We start from the raw sequence: 13,863 nt of genomic DNA on the forward strand, positions 1-13,863 counted from the left end.
CAAGGAGACCCCCTGCCCTTCACTGCTTTTCTCTGGGCTCCTGGGCAGGCTGCCTGTGTCTTTCACCTGACTCTAAGATGGCCCACCAAGACCAAAGGCCAAGGTGGCCTGAGGCTGCATGAAAGGTTTGCAAACAAAGAAGTCACCTCCTCCCCAACTGTCCCAGAAACACGTGATCAGGGGAAGAAACAGTTCCCAAAGCCACACAGGAAACCACGTCTCTGTAAACTCACTCATGACGTCAGCCCTGCATCCAGAAAGGCCCTTGTACCTTCCTTCCCACTCATCCCTGCATTAACCAATTCCTGAAAACAGCTCAAAATAGCACCTGTCCCTCAGCTGAGGCCACTGCAGGAATATGGTTTGTGATCCTTTTCGAGAAAGAACGAGTCTGTTGGAAATCGGTGCAGGGAGAGAATGATTCTCAGGCTCTCACGCCAGGGTCAGGCTCAAACTCTAACTGGCCTGAAGCCGGCTGGGCTGCAGAGTTGGCACATGTCCTGCAAGACGGTCACGGTGGAACGTGGCCTCTTGTACCAGCTACAGTCTGGGTCTCCAGGTTGCCATCGAGGGGCAGCACTGAGACCCAACCGCACGAGCCACCCAGGCCCCACTGGAAGCAGCTGCTCTGAGAAGTTGGCCAAGGCACAGGCGTGGTCTGGAGAGTATTCCGTGGCCTGCTTCAATCCCAGCCCCGTTTCTCCACACCTCAGGCCCCCCAACGATCCCAAGGGCCTCCTATCTCCACCCGTCACTCCTAAACCCATCTTCAAATCCGCCATAGCCGTGTAAAAGGATGCTTATTGTACATAATAAGAGAACAACAGCAACAAAGTAAATATCCATCAATAGGGTTCCAGTTAAACGTGGGTACCACTTACTGATGGAACACCATGAAACAATTAAGTGAATGAGGGGGATCTCTTCACTGGCATGGAAATCACACCAAGGAAGTTGTCAAGTGAAAACGGCAAGCCCCATAAACATCGACCCACCTGTATCTCCTTATCTCTAGCTATTATCTACCTACCTACGCATCTATCTAAACAGTGAACTGAAAATGGGGATTTCCTTCAAGGACGGGAGAGGGATGGAAGGAGGTAATGAAGACTTTTGCTTCCCTTGTATTCTTTGAATTTTTACAAGAATGTATTCATGTATTACTCGTAGAATTAAAAATTAAATACATTCCTAAGGAAAGCAAAGCTAGAGAGAATGATCCACTAGCAAAATGTAAACCAGTTCATCCCTAAATCCAGCCTTGGTTTATTTGGGTTTTTCTCTGGCTGGGCATCAGTCCTCCTCAGAAATAGCCTGCATGTCTCCTCACTCCTCCCTCAGAGCCCCTCCTCCCTCCTCAGCTGAAGGCCCTTGGTTTCAGCCGCAGTCCCATCCTCCCCCACAAGCCTCAGCCCAGCCCCTAAAAGTCTTCAGTCCCTAGTTCTGTCCTAGAACTGTGTCCCACAGCCAGTGCCCTGGGGTCCTGTCCTTATTGCAGACCCAAAGTCTCTCTACTTGGATCTCGTCCAAGTGCCCCTCCTCTTGTCCCCTCAGCTTTCACTGCCCAGTTTGGGCCCTGCTCCTGGGGCTATATCCCCCTGGCCCCACTGGTACAAGAGTGATAGCCAACACTGGTGGTCCCCTCCCAGCAACAGTGGGAAGGGCGTGCAGGTTCTGCTGGGGTCTCCAGAAATGCCATGCTTGGCCGCCTTGCCCCGAAGCAAGTGGCCTGAATGGACTACCTGCATGGTCTCAGGAGGGTCTACACTGACAGGTGGCTTGGGTGTTGGTTTCAGTCTCCCATGAGGGACATTCTGGGAGCAGAGCTAGGGCACAGCCAGGGTGGGAGACGGGGCAGGGGGGCAGTCAGCATGAGGTCCCTTGGCTGGGCATCGCCACCCCCTACCTGTCTACTCAGACTACTCTGACCATCTGGTTCTTCTGGCTGAATCTGCAGTATGATGCTTTGGGGAGGATTTCAGGAGTGGGTCTGCTGGCATTGTTGTGCTCAACTGTAGGGAGCCGTGTCATCCCTTTCCCCAGAAGATTCTAGAAGGAGGAGAGCTCCTACCGCACCCCCCACCCCCAATAGTTTGTCGGACTATTTTATCTGTAGTTGGGCCGGGAAGCAGGAGAATGAACGAAATGCCCCCTGATGACAAGCCCATGCCAGGACCCGTCAGACTGGAACGTAGTGTTGGGGTTGCAACAAGCTTGCTCTCCCCTAGAATTTGCCCTTCTAGGAACACCCAGCTTATCAGGAATGCGGATTTGAGGGCTCCTGGGATGTCCGTGAACTTAAGGAGACATTTGCCCCTCCATGGGGTTGGGCAGGCCTACCACATGGACTTAATACTTTAATATGCTTTAATATGGATAGAGACCACTTCCCTCCGAGAATTACGAAGGGTTTTATTCTCCACCACACTCAAGGTAGGGTCTGCCTGGAATTCAGACAGACCCTACCTCTGACGCTCAGCAACACCAATCTGTTCCTTGGCTTCTCTCAGATCCTTGGGTTGTAATGATGAACTTGTCCAGGGCCCCAAATTATCTATTAATAAATAACCATCCCTGAGATCACACAGTCCAATTAACAGAAGCTTAGGATTAGACAGCGTGGTGGATGGGGTCGGAGATGGGGTAGTCGCTTACGCATCTTACTTGCTCAGGAGACGAGGGTGCAAGACTGCAACAGCCCAAGGTCCTTCTGAGGGCACCGGGACCCTCATTAGAATGGAAAAAAGCCCCCGACGCACAAAGGCCTGAGAGAGGGATGGTAACAAAACCACTCAGAGCCGAGACGTTTCTCGGGTTAGTAGCGGTAGCCAATATCTTTTGCATAAGTACTGGTAGGTGGGTGTCTGGTCGAAGCCGATGTGTGGGTGGTGGAAGAAACAGTCAAATTGACGTGAGTTAAGAACTGAGGGTTATTTTGAATTCTTGCTTTCTTTTTTAATTTGAGCTTCCTCCTTTTTCTTGGGGTGGGGGGCGGGGAGTTGTTTTTCTGTGGAGAGGCCAGGAAAGGGGAAAGAAGAGGGCTGGTAGAGAAGGACAAACGTAGGAATGAGCCTTGATTCATTCCTGGCCTGATCATTCCCCTAAAATCCTGCCTAGAGGAAGTAGCAAGGTCGAGGACCCTCTGGCATCCTTTTCTGGGGCCCCCTCCTGGCTGGGAGGGAGAGCCTAAGGAGCAAGAAGGATGACTTTGAGGCTGGAGGGGAGACCTGTTGTCATGGTAGCCACACGATTCAGTTTCCCCATGTGAGTAGGTGCTCCCAATGTATGAGAATCGGAATCCAAAGTTTAGGAAAACACTCAAATCTGGGTACCCAAATTTCCACAGGAAACCAACATGGCAACTCATGTTCTTGGTGTGAAGGTGGCTCCCTTTGCCAAATCCCCCCATGATCTTCCTTTGGGGAAGGAAGGACCAGCAGCTAGAAGGAGTTACTTAGAGACCCTAGTTCACCAAGAGTGGGAGAGCCATAGTATGGGAGAGAGAAATGAAACGTACCCACCAGTGAGAGTGAACCTAAACATGTCCACAAGCTCAAGAGTGGAGAATACCATCATGGCAGCGAAAATAAATCGAATTAACAACTGGACCAATGTAAGCAGGGTTTGAGTGTCTCGGAGGGCAGAAAACCTTATAAAATATTCTCATAATTCCCGAGAATCAGATCCCTTGATCCTCAAGTCGCAGGTACATTGACGGGTCCACTTTCCCCACTATTCCAACCCAGGCTCCCAGGAACCCGCCTCATCCACCTCCTCTTCTCTCGCCGGACTGAAAGTGAACATGCACACGGCCCCCTAGACACGCGAGCCCATGGTGCACTCTGCGCCTTGGCCCCGCCGCTGTGAGGAGGCTGGGGAACCCCTCATCCCGCAGCTTAGGTGCCTCCAGAAATGCTACCAGCCCACTTTGTCTCCGAGCAAAGCGCCCTCATCCCGGAAGGCAGGAGAGGCCGATTTTAACTCAGACAATGTTTAAGACACCCGAGAGCAGAGACAAGCTAATGTTTGCATAAATGCCCTCCCACTGAACCTCCTCCCTGTCCATCTGTCCCCTGGCTCTCACACAGCTAGGACCGCCATTGTGGGTAAATAAAGGAGTCCCCAGAGAGGCAGGAAGCCCTCCTCCTCCTCCTCCCAGGCCCGCTGCATCCAGGCTTCTGCTCCCACAGCCCAGCCCAGCACCAGCCTTCTCCTCCTCCTCCCCCTGTGCTCGGTTGGCTCCCCCACCCCCTTCCCATTCCCTTTATCTCCTTCCTCTCCTTTCCCATTTCTGGCCCTGGCTTAGCCCTCTATAATGACTTAATCTTGCCGACAGGGTGACAAGCGGATGAATCGAACTCGGAGGCTTTTTTCTCCACTCCAGATTCATTTGAAGATTTCTCCCAGATGCGGCACTAAAACCCTAGATTCAATTTCCCTTTGACATAATAACCGAATTAGTCTCATATTGTCATACATAAATTACTAGCCAGTCAGGGTGCCACCAGAGGGAGAGAGAGCTGGAGAGAAAGCAAGGCGTGAGCATCCAAAGGGGTGTGACTGTGACAAGCGGGGACCTGAATGACAAGCGGGGACCAGAAGGGTAACAGCTAATCATATCTGACAAACGAGGAGAATTCCCAGGCTGCAGCAAAGGTAAAGATTATTTACCTGCCTCTTCATGCCCCTGGTCATTAAGATGTCACCATGGGGAGCCGTGTACCTTACAAGAGATACACAGATCTAAATATCTTCTCGATTAAGTAATGCTCTGTTTGCGAAGGCTGCCTTCTAAGAGGAAAATGTAATTTTGTGGAACACTGCTGCAGCCTCCAGGCCTGGAGATAGACCTGGGCCAGGCAGAGGACCTGTAGGATGCCTGCCTGGAGCACAGATGCCCATCCTGGGCCCCACAGATGCCAGCCCTGGGCCCTGGGGGCTTGGCCTGGTTGATTCTGAGCACCCAGGTGGGGTCCTAGCCTTCCCTCCCTATGCTATGGGGTTTGTTTACTTCCAGCAGTGTGGCCAGATCAGAACCAGCTGGAATGAGGCTTCCCCACCCGTCCGCCAGCCATTTGGCCTCCCCTCCAAGTCCCCCAACTCTTCTGCTAGTTCTGGTCAATTCTTTGTCTGGCAAGTTCTGGCCTCTGGCCTTACCTCTGCATCCTGTGTCTCGACGGGATGATCACCACAGCTTCAAGCTTCCTAACCAGTCCTCCTACTTTCCGTCCTCCCTGACACCCCATGCTCCACTCAGCCACCAGAGGATATCTTTCCAGATGACAATTTGATGCTAACACCTCCTTAAATTAAAACTTACAGGTAGGGGCGCCTGGGTGGCTCAGCCGTTAAGCGTCTGCCTTTGGCTCAGGTCATGATCCCGGGGTCCTGGGATCAAGCCCCGCATCAGGCTCCCTGGTCAGCGGGAAGCCTGCTTCTCCCTCTCCCGCTCCCCCTGCTTGTGTTCCTGCTCTCACCGTCACTCTCTATCAAATAAATAAAAAAAAGAAAACTTACAGGTAGCTTCTGGAAGAGGGACATCCAAACCCCTTAGCACAGGCTATAAGTGGAGCATGATGTGGCCCTTGTCCACGGCTCCAGGTGTGCCCCTTGCCCAGTTCCCCACACCCACCGTTTCCCCAGTGCACTCTGGGATTTCCCTGAGCAGCTCCTTCTGCCTGGAATGCTCTTCTCTTCGTTCACTTCTCAGCTTCAGCATTGCCTCCATATGAAGCCTCTCCTGGCCTCCCTAGAAGCCTCTCCTGGTCCAACCATCCCTGCCCTCGCCACACTCCCCTGAAGCCCAACCTTCTATGTGGCGTCTAACGTGTGTTTGCTCTTAGGGCTTACTTATCATCTCTCATGCTGGGTACCAAGTTCTTTGAAGGCAGGGATCAGGTCTTATTCATGGCTATGTTCCCATGTACCTCGTATAGAATAGGATTTCGAGGGGCGCCTGGGTGGCTCAGTCTTTAAGCGTCTGACTTCGGCTCAGGTCATGATCCCAGGGTCCTGGAATCGAGCCCCGCATCGGGCTCCCTGCTCCACGGGAAGCCTGCTTCTCCCTCTCCCACTCCTCCTGCTTGTGTTCCCTCTCTTGCTGTGTCTCTTTCTGTCAAATAAATAAAATCTTTAAAAAAAAAAAAAAAAGAATAGGACTTCGAGCAAAGCTTGGAAAATAAACATCCAGGACGGTGCATGAAGGCAGACCAGAAGAAACCAGGGACTCACACAGACCCTGCACACCCCTGCCCAGATGGGTTTACTTGCTGTCCGTCATATCTATGCAGGGAAATGGAAGTTTTGATTGCGTGTCTGCCATGAGCCCAGCATGCGCTAAGAGTCACGTGACTTAGGACAGGCTGGTGCCTGGTCAGGTCCGAGGTCAGTACAGAGCTTGGCCTGTGGTAGATATTCAGTAAATGTGTAAGCAATTGTCTGCTGTGGATTCTGTTCTTAGGAGTTGACTACTTTGGGGGAAACAAAGGGAACAATTATAGAACAATAAAGGACCGGATTAATCAACTATCCCACTGGACCACGAGTTCCCAGAGGTGGGGATGGCATTCATGTCTGCGTCACTGTCCGAGGCACACATGTCCCCCAGTGATGCACAGCATAGCCCCTGCTCAGTACGAGTTAGAAGAGCCATGTTGACGAATGCAGGTCCCACCTGCAGTTTGTCCTCTGACCTGGGTTGCAGGTGGTGACCTGTCACTCTCCCTTCAACTTTGTAGTCACATCAGCACCTGCTCTATATGTTTCAGTCCTGTGTTGGATAATTACTTCCTTTTATATTTTTATTTATTCCATAGAATCCCGAAGACTTAAATGACTTTAAAGCCAATTTATCAAATGACCGGGCTAGGTGGGAAAATGAGGACACAGCTTTTCCCCCTCTCTACCACATTCAGACCTGCTCTCTCAGATGTCCTCTCCCTGCCCACACACCCCCCCCACATCACAAGAAGCAGATTCTAGAAATTTTCTTTTTTTCTTTTTTGTGACAAACATAATTGTATGTATTTAAAGTATACAATGTGATGATTTGATATACATATGCACTGTAGAATGATTGCCAAGACCAAGATAATTAACACATCCATCACCTCCCCTAGTTAACGTAATTAACTCTTTGTGTGTGCGTATGTGTGTGTCTGGTAAAAATACTAAGGTCTGCTCTCAGCAACTTCCAAGGATATAATACCATGTTATTAACTACAGTCACATGCTGTACATTAGATCCTCCAAACTTATTCTTCTTATAAGTGAAAATTTGTAACCTTTGACCTATAGCACCCCATGTCTTCTTTCCCCCAACCCCTAGAAACCACCATTCTATTCTCTCTTTCTAGGAAATTGGCTTTTTAAAAAAAGATTCCATATATAAGTAATACCACACTGTATTTTTCTTTCTCTTCCTGGCTTACTTTACTTAGCACAATGCCTTCCAGATTCACCCATGTTGTCGCAAATGGTAGAACTCCCTTCTTTCTCATGGCTGAATCATATTCCATTATATGTGTATATCACATTTTCCTTATCCATTCATCCACTGAAGGACATTTTTTTAAAGTAGGCTCCATGCCCATCATAGAGCCCAATGTGGGGTTTGAACTCACGACTCTGAGATCAAGACCTGAGATCAAGAGTCGGATACTCAACAGACTGGGCCACCCAGGCTCCCCATCTACTGAAGGACATTTAGGTTGCTTCCATAGCTTGGCTGTTGTGATTAGTCCCACAATGAACATGGGTGTACAAATACCCCCTCAAGATACTGATTTCAATTCCTTCAGATACACTCCCATTAAACTAAAGAGCTTTTGCACAGCAAAGGAAACAATCAGTAAATTGAAAAGGCAACATATGGAATGGGAGAAGATATTCACGAACCATATAGAAAGAGTAATAGCTGGGCGCCTGGGTGGCTCAGATGGTTAAGCGACTGCCTTCGGCTCAGGTCATGATCCCAGGGTCCTGGGATCGAGTCCCACATCGGGCTCCCGGCTCAGCAGGAAGCCTGCTTCTCCCTCTCCCTCTTCCTGCTCTCGCTGTCTCTCTCTCTGTCAAATAAATAAATAAAATCTTAAAAAAAATAATAAATAATAATAATAATAAAAAAGAAAGAGTAATATCTAAAATATATAACAAACTCATACAACTCAATAGCAAAAAAAAAAAAAGAGCAAATAATCCAATCAAAAAGTGAACAAAGAATCTGAATAGATATTTTCCCAAAGAAGACATACAAATCCAGTGGGTATATGAAAAGGCGCTCAGCATCACTCATCATCAGGGAAAGGCAAATTGAAACAACAAGTTATCACCTCACCCCTATTGGGATAGCTATTATAGAAAAGACAAGAGATAAGAAATGTCAGTGAGGATGTGGAGAAAAGGAGGCCTTTGTATACTGTTGGTGCAGATGCGAATGGTAGAGCTGCTATGGAAAGCAGTATAGTGGTTCCTCCAAAAATTTAAAATTGAACTACCAAATGATCCTATAACTTTTCCATCAACTTCAGTATTGTCTATTTTCACTTGTTAAAAAAAATCCATTTCAACCCAAATAAAAACCGCAGTCTCCTATCCAATTGAAAGCTCTCCCCACTTTCCCCGGCCGCACCCACCCCAGACTTGAGACCCTGCAGTGGGGAAGGGAAGCAGCTTGCTGCTTATCCTTCCTCCTGGCCCTTCTCTTCCCCCGCCCCGACTCTCTGCTTCATCTGGCTCCTCCATGGTCAGGGCAGGGAGACCAGGATCCTTTTACTTGGTTTAAGCTGTTGTTGGTTCTCTGGTTACCGAATGACCGGGTAGATGTCCGAAGGCAAGCTTTGTCTCGGGTGGGCGGAGATTTTGTGGGGCCTTTGAGATATTCTCTGGGAAACAAGACAGTTTCTGCATAAGATGGTTCCCTGACAGGGGCAGGGGGCTCCCCACTGATCTCTCAGGACTCCCCATCATCTGCAACTCAGGGGTGCCCCCACACATCCTGCCTGGTCTCCCCTTCCAGCCAGTGTTCACTGTAGCACCTTTCAAGACAGCTCAAGCCTGGCCAACCTGTAATGACCCATCTGGCCTTCAGGAGGTAACCTTGCACCTCCAAACTCTGTCCATGTAGGCAGCTTCCGGGTGCTTGACTGAGCTCCACTCCAAGAGAATTAGAAACAGGTCTCTCAGTTTCTACAGTGTAAGCATCCAGCAAGGCGTGGGGCGGGGGGGTGCCACTGTTTCTGCTGGGAGACAAAATCTTTCTACATGTGATTTTCTGGAAGCTTCCTTTACTTGGCTTGGGATAGACAGAGGAATGGAAACTCACAGTACCAGCTCTCCTCCAAAATTCTCAGTGTCAGACTGTCTTCCTTCTGCAAGGAGGGGTGCCTGATGGGATGAGGGCTGCAGAACCTGCTTCCCCCTCTCTCTGTAAGGCTTTGGCTATGTCTGGCAGTGCGTCTCCGGGGCCAGGTCCTGGCGGGAAACAGGGCATGCTCAGAGGGGACAACTGAAGAGAACTGAAGAGATTGTTTATAAAGCTGTGGGCAGGGTTCGGGAAACTATGAGGGATTGGGAAACATCTTGAGTGTAAGGGGCAAAGGGAGGGAGATGTTTCTGGAACCTTAGGAGATCTAGGATTGTCACACAGGCACACAGCCTTTATTAGAAGGATCCAGCCCCTCTCAAAGCATGGCCAAGCAGAGAGGAACCAGAGGAATAAACACCGTGGCCTCTGTCCTCCTGCCCTTAGCTCTCCTGCAGGTGCCTCCCATTGGCTGAGGTCAGCCCGAAACCCCAGGGCCAAGGAGGCCAGCTGATGCTGTCTGTACAGGTCAGCCAGGCAGGACCAGGGTGGAGAAGAATTGTGCTCCAGGGATACACTGGGGGGAGGGGGGGATATCCAGCACACTCCCCTGTCTTCACGATGTGCAGGAACTTGTCACCCATTGTCCCCAGCTTGGAGCCTCAGTGAAGCAATAGTGAAAGTCCCATTTGTCAACTAATAACCCATGGCACATTGCCTTCCTCGGCTCCTCCCTGCTCCCCCTGAACGGTCACACCCCAGTATAGACTGCAAAGCAGGAGCGGGAGGTCTGGGAGCAAGATGGCAGCTCCCATCTTCTGCAAAGAGTGGCTGCGTTCCCCTAGGAGGGGAAAGTGATGCCCAAGGTGGAGACAACATTGCAATGTGACGTTAGGGACACAGGGACGAGGGCCACCGTGTCCTCTCCCTCCTCTGCTTCTCTGAGGACTGGTTCCTGGGGCATCCAGCCAACTGCCACAATCTTGCCCACAGGGCTGTGGACCCGTGCCGGCCACCACACTCCTTGGGAGATGTGGCTTCTCCTGCAAGTGGGGACTGACTTTGAAAGACTCATTCATCAACGTCAGGGCTCCCGCAGACAGGACAAGGCCCAGCGTTGCTCGGGCCAGGACAAGTCTCCTCAGAGACACAACGACTCCTTGTCACACAAACCATCGTGGATCATATAATATTAACACTTATCTTCTCCTCCCCCGCAGTGAGACGGGGCGGGGCTGGGGGTTGTGGGGACGAAAGCTACCAGGGAGAGCAGAGGGCACCAAGCAACTCAGTCACAGAGACACTGTTGCTGTGGCAGGTCCCCAGGGAAGATGTCCCCAGGCCTCCTGGGGTCCTAGGCGCTGTCCCAGATGTCTGCAAGGGGTTATGCGAGTCAAGCCCACACTGCAGGCTGTGGTATGGGAAACCCAGGGACACTGGGCACCTGTCTAAGTCTGATGCTGGCTCAAAGTGTAGACTTTTCCATCAGACAGACCTCCGTTGAAATCTTGGCTTTGCTGCCCCCTTGCCTCGTGACCTCAGGCAAACTAAGGCTCCATTTCCAGACTTGGGAAATGGGAATGACAGATCTCACAGGGCTGCACTGAGAATTTGATGAGCTGATATGTGTCACCTGCCTACACAGGGCCTGGCTCGCAGTTTGTGGTCAATAAATGGCAGCCATTATGGCTATTGTTGGCACGCTCCCATGGTTCCTTGTTGGCCAAATCCATGCGGTAGCAAGTTTATTTACCCAAAAACTTTTACTCAGCACCTCCCACATGGCACTGGAGAAAAAGAGGTCTCAAGGAGCTCAAAGTCCAGTGCTAGAGACACAGGAGGAGAGCTAACAGCTGTGAATGGGTGAAGGCTGTGGGTGCACAGAGTCCGACTGCCTGCCCCTGGCTGGGATGGTCAGGGAGGCCTTCCTGGAAGAGGCAGTGCTCAAGCTGAATCTTACCCTATAAGCGGGGGCCAGCATGGACTAGGGCAACACGAGAGAGTGGTAGCTTTGGGGTGGCTAAGGGTCAGTGAGGAGAGGAAGAGTGGGCAATGAGCCAGAGAGGAATTCACCATGCTGGATGGAGGCACCTGGACGGCATCCTGGGGGGCAGGGGGGTCCATCCAAGGGTGGCCTGGAGTCTATGTCATCAAACAGTCCTCCTGAACTTCATCAAGACTTTGACGGAGGTGACGGAGGCTGCAGCCCCGGGAGGCTGTGTGGGGAGAGCCCCAGAGCCGGCCCTGCTTCCCTCCTGGCTGCCCGACATCAGACTGCAGCCAGGGGTCAGCCCTACGGGGCCGCAGGCTACCACCTCCGCGGCCGCCACCACCTGCCCCACCCCCCAAGCTGGCCCTGCCCGGGCTGATGCCTGAAGGAGAAAGGGCTCCAGCCGTGACCTGGCTTCCGCGGGCAGGAGCAGGAGGCCAAGCAAGAGCCGTGCTTTGGTCCAGGCTGCCGGGGACCAGAGGAGCCTCCGCAGGGGGGCCCCCAGGGCATCCAGACAGTCCCTCTCTGCGAAGGGCACCCAACTTACCCAGCCCCCAGTGACTCTGACCATTGTCATTCCTGGAGGCAACAGCTGAATCCACCATCTGACTATACGGATGTTCCGCTCCCTCCGAACTTCCAGCTGCCTCTCTAAGGGACAGGTCAGCTGCGTGCTGTCACTGTGGCCGCAGGGACATGGGGAGCAGGGGTTTGGGGGGTCACCCTCCACACTCTCTGAAAACTGGATGTCCTGAGCAGCTTGGAAGTTTTAGGCTGCTTCTTCAAGTGACAAGGATGGCCTGCAGGACGGGAAAGCAAAATACAGCAATTGAATGGGAGTGGGTAGGCATCAGGATTTGGGATGACATTTTTAATCCGAAGCTTGGATGACCCCAGAAAAAAGTCACTTGACCTTCATGAGTCTCAGTCCCTCACTTGCCTCATGGGCACGACTGAATTATGGGTAAAAATTAATTGTGATAATGAACGTCTGTTTCTCAAACAGGGAGCTGTGACCCTGGGCCTATGAGGTGATATGGTGGGAAGTGTGTATTTTCCTCAAGCATATATTTTACCCAAAGATATTAGAGAAAAGGACTATATTAAACAAAGACATTCTGGGGACACCTGTATCATTTTAATGAATTGTAAAGGCAAAATAGGAAACATCAAAGCAACTCTTTGTAATGCTAGCAACTCTGGCTATAACCCCAGATCTCTGGGTCCCGCTGCCTGCTTCCCTGTCATGGGGCGTGCATCAGCTGAACCACCAAGCACAGTGCAGGGGAATGCTCTCTCTCCTTGACACGAGGCGCAGAACAAGCACGGATATTAATCCATTGCCTATAATGGATCATTCTAGGCTTTGCTTCTTTGGGGCACAATTTGCCCGTGAACTTCACTTGATTGTGACCACAGGCATTTGGTCCATCTCTTTCATCTTTGATAGAATCATAGAAAAACCATGGGCATCAAAGGACACTTTCCCCCCAGACAGTGAACATTCTGGAAGTAACTCAGAGGGGAGGAGGGAGGAAGCCAGCCCAAGCTAGAGGAGGCAGGCCAGGGGAGGGGGGCCGGACCTGGAGAACAATGGGGACCGGGAGATGTGGGATGGGAGACCCCGAAGAAGCAAGGGCTAAAGGAAGAACAATGTCCTGAGAATCCCACAGAGGGCTGGAGACCCAGGGGCAGCTGCAGGCCGGGGAGGGAGCCGGAGTTACAAGGAAGGAATGATGGGGCCCATCACAGTATATGAAAACGACCGCTTTAAATCCCTGGCCCTGATTTATGCCCGCCATTTTATTGCAGCCCCAGTTTAAGAGTGAGTCCTCTGGGGTCTGTGGATCACGTTCTGCCAGGTTTATGAAAGAGCCAGCTCAACCTAGCCGTATGACTATTCTGTCTCCTCAAGCAGAATGCTGCTCAGTTTGGGGAACACAGCAATCTGCTTGCTGGAGGCACATTAGCCTGAGATACCCAGGTTTTTCCGCGATGGCCTGTGTGATTGAGGCTCTGTAACTACAGATCGCACGCAGTTTTAATGAATAACAATGAAGTATATTTAAAAGTATAGATTTTTTAGCAGCAGTACAAATGTTGAAGGGTGAAAAAACGCACACCCCATTTAATTAATTTTATTCCTATCGAAGTGCACGGTCATGGGCCTGGTGCGGGTCATCGATCAGTTTTGATCAAGTAGCTGAGAATATTGTTTTTTAATGCCCGGAACTCTTTGAAGAATGGTGGAATGTGTTCATTTCTGCCTCCAGGTTTAAGAAGATGCTTTCCTAGAACTTGCTATGGTCCAAAGATGGGCCTAAGGGTCACACATTTGAGTCCACAGTTCTGGAGATACTGTGGAGTCTTAGTGACAAGCTATGACATTTCAGAATGTCCTGACGTTGGACCTCCAAAAATGACCCCAAAACCTAAATCATGCCTCATGTTCATCCAAGTCTGTGAATCACTTCTGAAACCGTGACTTTATTATTACCAAATAGCTCTGCAATTCTCTAAAATATGAGATTCCACTGAGCTGGGCATTTCATCGATGGGAACTGAGCACAGT

This window comes from Mirounga angustirostris, unplaced genomic scaffold (genome assembly GCF_029215605.1).
Source record: "Mirounga angustirostris isolate CCGP_5_RB_7025 unplaced genomic scaffold, mMirAng1.0.hap1 SCAF_13, whole genome shotgun sequence".
NCBI lineage: Eukaryota > Metazoa > Chordata > Mammalia > Carnivora > Phocidae > Mirounga > Mirounga angustirostris.